At 39.8% G+C, this 6,590-nt stretch overlaps 1 protein-coding gene across 1 annotated transcript in view; it reads left to right on the top strand.

Moving 5' to 3' along the window:
* Mettl16 (methyltransferase like 16) overlaps nucleotides 1–6,590 on the top strand; it is a 57,582-nt gene that overhangs the window by 35,303 nt on the left and 15,689 nt on the right. The gene's annotated exons all lie outside the window — the stretch shown is intronic.

The raw sequence follows: 6,590 nt of genomic DNA, 5'->3' as shown, positions 1-6,590 counted from the left end.
GGGGAGGAGGCAGAAATCCTTAATAAATAAATAAATTAAAAAAAAAGAAAAAAAAAACCTGGGCATTCAGGCCACACCTGCAATCCCAGCTAAAAGGGATGTAGAGAGAAAGGTCACAGTGACTTCCTGGCTTATAGCCCCCTAGATCAGGAAGAGAGCCTGCTTCAAAGGAATAGGTAGCATATGGTAGAGGGCACCTGGTACCCTCTTCTGGCTTCTTCATATGTACATAGGAACCCAGCCACCCAGACTCATGTGAATAGATCTTGAAAAACCAAACAAAAAAGAGAAATACAGCTTGATTATTGAGTGATCTGCCTCTCGGAGAAGTTAAACATTACAGAAGCCCTTTAGTTTAAGATTAATATGTTTTGCTTCAATTGATTTCTTCAGAGACACATTAGAGTATATTTAAGGAGAAAACAGCTTGGGCTAAACCGAGCATAGGTAAAGTCTAAAGAAGTAAATCTAAAGAAAGTCAATAGAGCATTGATTGAAGAAGAAATATGACCATCATATGCTAGCTTTTTTTTGTTTTTGTTTTGTGTTTTGTGTTTTGGATAGTTTTGTTTATGTAGCATTGGCTGACCTGGAATTCGCTATCTAGACTGGGAGTTGAAACATGTACCACCATGCCTGACTATGTGTTGACTTTTGGGGGGGACTGAGCCAACCAGCAAAATGGGAGAAGGAGTAGATGGTTCTCTTAGGCTACAGTTTAGTAGGAATGGGCTATTTATTTTTTAGGGGACTTTTAAATTATAGATTTATCTCCAATGAGTCTTCATCTGAACTACAAAAACAGGTTTAAGGTGATGGCTTACCAGGCCGCAGACATGCAGTTTCTGAATTCTCCTTCTCTGTGATATTGGTTAAGCTAATGAAATTGTTCTTGAAGGTTGTTTGTTTGTTTGCTTTTTAAAGTTTAGAAGGAATGTTCTAAGGAATGGAGAGCTATTTAGTATATTCCAGGTCTGCTTATACCTGACTGTGTTGCAGCCTCAAAGTTGACTAAGAGGTGTAAGTTGACTAAGGAACTGTCGTGCCGCTGGACGGTTGTCCATCTGGGGAAATGTGCTCACTGTGAGCTGCTGTGGAAAGTGATCATCTACCTGCCTAGGTCATCGTCATGTTTGTACCACTAATGACTCCACTTTTAGACTCTTGGGTATGGTGTATATTCTGAGATGCTACAAAAATAAAAGATTAAAAGCAGTATTTAAGCTATTTGTGTGGTACATTCCTTGTAATCCCAGCATTTGGGAAGTAGAGGCAAGAGGATCATGGGTTCAAGGCCAGCCTTGGCTACCTGAAACCCTGTCTCAGAGGGGTAGGGGAGGGAAAACAAAAATCTCCAAGCATCCCTACTATTTGCTGCTTTTATCCATCTAAAATATTTTTTCTTGGGTTGGAGAAATGGTTTAGTGGTTAGAGCAGTTGTTCCCCTTTTAGAGGACTCAGGATCAGTTCCCAGCATTCACCTCGTGGCTCATAACCACCTGCAGTTCCAATTCCAGAGTCCCCAAAGGCTTCTTCTTCTTTTTTTATTTTAATTTTTTTTTTTTTAAATTTTCTTCGAAGCTGAGGACCAAACCCAGGGCCTTGTGCTTGCTAGGCAAGTGCTCTACCACTGAGCTAAAGCCTTCTTCTTACCTCAGAAGACGTCGTGCATGCACATGATGCACACAGTCTACATGCAAACAAAACACCCATACACATAAAAGAAATCTTTTAAAATTTAAACATTTTTTTCTTCTTGCTCCTGAAGTCCCACAGAAAGCCAGAGGCTCAAGTCATGCTCAGTAACAGCTTAGTTACTGGATTTTGGTTAGCAGCTGACAGAAGCTTAAAGGGTAAAATTGTACAACTTCATTTCACTTATAAGGCAGACTTAACGACTTAAAAAGTATAATTTCAGACTTCCACTATCTCAGTGGTCTATACTGCAGATGAATTTATAAGTAGACCACAGTTGTACCATATAGCCATCCTATGCTACTTGAGATTGCAGGGGGGGAAATGAAAAAGTTTATTTTTAGCCGTGACAATTTAGAATTTATGTCAGTTTAAATGATGAAGTTTTGAGATGAAGCAGACCCGTCATCTGCTCTGGTGACTGGAGGCCTTTGTTCTAGCAGTCTATTTATAGGCAGTAAGGTGTTGGGCTCATAGCCATTTTCACCCCAAGCTTCTGCTCGTAACTTGCTTTTCTGCATTACAACTTAAATTTAAAAATTGGCTTAAAGACATTTCTAACTAACCTTTCCACACTGAAATGAGCCAAAGTTCCTCAAATTCCTTATTGTTGAGTTTCCATTGTGATCTTTCAAATAATTGTTTACAGAGCTGGGTCAAAATAAATACTGAGGCTACAATATCTCATTTTGCAAGAATATGTACCCCAAATGACATATCAGGACATAGGACCTAATTCAAGCCCAATTGGAGGCAATTCAAGTAAAACATGTTTTTACAAAGTAGGATTCTAATGACTAAATCTATAAATAAGTACATTAGAAAGATCTTTTTTTTTTTTGGATTTTCGAGACAGGGTTTCTCTGTGGCTTTGGAGCCTGTCCTGGAACTAGCTTTTGTAGACCAGGCTGGCCTCGAACTCACAAAGCTCCGCCTCCCTCTGCCTCCCGAGTGCTGGGATTAAAGGCGTGTGCCACCACCGCCCGGCTCAGAAAGATCATTTTGCAGTTGTCATAGTAATAATTGATCTGTGGGGAAAATCAGTGGGAAATTTGAACAGATATTGGCTGGGCTGTAACTTAGTGATACACTGGGTTTGATCTCACTGATAAACGGCAAGAACAGGGCATTTATATAGTTTCAGAGCATCTCTCCTTAGAGTAGCGACTTTCAAAGAGGACTGTGGGAATTTAAAGTGGAGAACCCAGGAGGACTGCTCCCACTCCGTGAGCTCCTGATCTGACTGGTGTTTGTAGGACACAGGAGATCCTCTGTGTCTGTCACTTCAAAAATAGGTACTCAGAATCTAACTCACATCCTGACATGAAAGTAAAAGATGATTCAGGAACAATTCCAGATTGAGGAGACAAAGAAGACAGGACAGATAACTGAAATGGACACCCGCACACTGAAGTGTGCATCCAGGGAAAATTAGTATAGTTGTGAATGTGGTTTGTATTTCAGTCCATATTGTAATATCATGTGAACATTACATTTCCCCAATTTTAGTAATTGTTAAGTGTTGTTACCAAAAGGAAGGTTTCTGGGTTTTTTTTGTTTGTTTGTTTTTAGCTTTTCCAGGCAGGGTTTAACAGCCTTAGCTATCCTTGAACTTGCTCTGTAGACCAGGCTGTTTTCAAATTCACAGAGACTCACCTGCCTTTGCCTCTCAAATGCTGGGATTAAAGATGTGCGCCACGGGGGCTGGAGAGATGGCTCAGAGGTTAAGAGCATTGCCTGCTCTTCCAAAGGTCCTGAGTTCAATTCCCAAGAACCACATGGTGACTCACAACCATCTGTAATGGGGTCTGGTGCCCTCTTCTGGCCTGAAGGCATACATACATACAGAATATTGTATACATAATAAATAAATAAATAAATATTTTTTAAAAAAAATAAAGATGTGCGCCACCATTGCCCAGCTAAAATGAAGATTCTTGTTTGTAAAGTGTACACGCCAAGATATTAGGGTTCAGGAATGTTTCATAGCTACCTCCCAAATAGTTTAGAAAGCATGCGGAACCAAACACATGGGGAACTTGTTAATTGGCAGATCTGGGTGAAGGGTATAGGAGAGTTGTTTTTATTAATCTTGTAATTCTTACAGGCCAGAAATTATTTCAAAATAATTTTTCTTGAAGCTTAGCATCTCTGAGGGATTTTGAAATGCTGTAATGAATAGAGTACCACTTTCATGATTAAAATGCTGTAATGGGTTCAAGGTCTCTTGGGTAACTGATCTTCCTTTGTTCCTTTTTGTTCTACTTGCATTTTGATTAGTTGTCACAGGGTATCTCTTGAGATCACAGCCAGCATTTAGTGCTTAGGCACGTGAACATAGTAAGCTAGAAACAAGAAGGGGTGGTTTTGTCTTTGAGACAGTTTTCATGTATCAGGCTAGCCTTTGAAATCAGTGTTTAGTGGAGGATTACTTTTAATTTCTGATCCTTCTACTTCTACCTCCCACAGGTATGCACTCTTTTATCCAGGGCTTTGTGCATGCTAGGCAAGAACTTCTCCCATTCCCCTTTTTTGATAGATTGTCATATAGTCCAATATGGGTTTGAGACTATCTTGACTTTGGTGCTCCCATTCCTGAGTGCTGGGGTTATAGGTTTGCATTACCATACTCAACCTGTACATTTTTTTAATACTTATTTATTTATTATGTATACAATATTCTGTCTGTGTGTATGTCTGCAAGCCAGCAGAGGGCACCAGACCTCATTACAGATGGTTGTGAGCCACCATGTGGTTGCTGGGAATTGAACTCAGGACCTTTGGAAGAGCAGGCAATGCTCTTAACCACTGAGCCATCTCTCCAGCCCCCAACCTGTACATTTTTAAATGTACTTAGCAATAAGTACTTTGGTGAGAAAGTTTTAGTATGAATTTGATCCTTCCTCCTCTTCCCCCCCCCCCCAAGAAGATAGGGTTTCTCTTTGTAGCTCTGACTGTCCTGGAACTCACTTTATAGACCCAGCTGGCTTCAAACTCACAGATATCTGCCTGCCTCTGCCTCCCTTTTGCTGGGACTAAAGGCATGCATCATTACTGCCTGGCTGAATTTGGTTTCTTTAATTGATAATTAAATACAACAACTATTTGAGTTCATACTTCTGGAGTAAGTATGATAGTTTGCTTGTTTCAAGGAATTTGTTTTATCTAGTGGTGAGGTTCTATAGTAAGAGTTGTTTATAAATAATTTTTTCTTGGGGCTAAGGGATATGGGTAAATTGGTAGAATGCATGCATGAATCTCTGGGTTCAGTCCTCAGCCCATAGCACTGAATAGACTCAGCATGGTGGTACATACTTGTAATCCTAACACTGAAGTGGGGGTGAAGGGGGGGCTGGAGGCAGGAAGATCAGAAGTTCAAGGTCAGCCTGGGCTACACAGAAAGTTGGAGACTAGCTTGAACCTAGATGAGTTTTTTTTTTCTTAATTTGCTTTGCCGATCCTAACTGCTTCATCTTCTTAGCTCTCACCTGTCCTGTCAACTCAGCAGGATTGTCCTGCTGTTTGAGCTTCCTTTCCCTGTCCTGAAGCTGGGAAGACACTGCAGAATATACTGACAGCTGTAGGACTCGCTTCCTGCAGTTCATTCATTCTTCATTCATTTTTTTATTTTATTTATTTATTTATTTTTTTGGTTTTTCGAGACAGGGTTTCTCTGTGTTCTTTCATTTTTTTAGACAGTTTCAAGAATTTCAACATTAGAAGACAGTTCCCATGCTAACTAATCTTTGATTGACTGACAACAATCCGATATCTCTTTTTACATCTCAAGTTATTTAGAATAATCAGAAGAAATGACTTAGATCACTTTTACCCTTCAACCAGTTCACCTCATTTTCTTTTAATTTCTTCAGAGCAGTTCCCTATGTAGCCCTGACCATCCTGGAACTCAGTCTGTTGACCAGGCAGACCTCGGACTCACAGAGAGCCACTTGTCTCTGCCTTCCACATTAAAGGCATAAGCCACCTCTGCCTGGCATAGAGCAGTTCACAGCACAAGTTCAGGCAGGATCCTGTCAATTTTTCCAAGGCAGGGTTTCTATATGTATCTTTGAAGCCTGTCATGGAACTTGCTCTGTAGACCGTACTGTTCTTGAACTCACAGAGATCTGCCTCCAAGTGCTAGAATTAAAGGCGTGAGCCACCACCTCCTGATGATTCTATGTGGTTTTGTTTGTTTGTTTGTTTGTTTTTTAAATGTAGTGCTGAGGGTATTTATATGCCTTTTTTGTTGTTATTTTTCAAAGATTTATTTATTTTGTTTTGAATATTTTTGAATATTTTCTTGTTTGTATGTATGTACAACTGTTTGTATGTATGTATTTCCTGTTTGTACAACTCCTGTGGAGGCCAGAAGAGAAAGTCAGAGCCCTTGGAATGGGAGTTAGGGGTGTTATGAGCTACCATTTGAGCTCAGAAACGGAACCTGAGTCCCCTGTAAGACCAGCAAATACTCTAAAACCATCTTTGCAGGCCCTACCTTTTTGCTGTTGGCTAATGCCTGTTCTAAAACTAAAGTGGCCTTCACATTCTGTGTATGATAGATAGGTCTTGTCCTCTATGATCTCTTTCCAAATTTGTACAGTTTTAAGCGCTAGGAAACTAAGTGATTTATTTATTTGCTTTTTTCTTTCTCTCTTTTTTCTTTTTCTTTTAATAACTAAGTCTTACTATGTAGCTCTGACTGGTCTGGAACTTATTATGTAGGCCAAGCTGTTCTTAAACTCACAGACATCTTCCTGCATCTGCCTCCTGAGTGCTGGGATTAAAGGCATGTGTCACCACTGCCTAGCAGATTTTTTTTTATTAAATTTTTTTTAAACATATTTATTTATTTATTATGTATACAATATTCTGTCTGTGTGTATGTCTGCAGG

The sequence above is a fragment of the Microtus ochrogaster genome, chromosome 7 (genome assembly GCF_000317375.1).
Source record: "Microtus ochrogaster isolate Prairie Vole_2 chromosome 7, MicOch1.0, whole genome shotgun sequence".
NCBI classification, from domain to species: Eukaryota; Metazoa; Chordata; class Mammalia; order Rodentia; family Cricetidae; genus Microtus; species Microtus ochrogaster.
The sequence above is the reverse complement of the archived record's forward strand: the minus strand, read 5'-3'. Positions and strand labels throughout refer to the sequence as shown.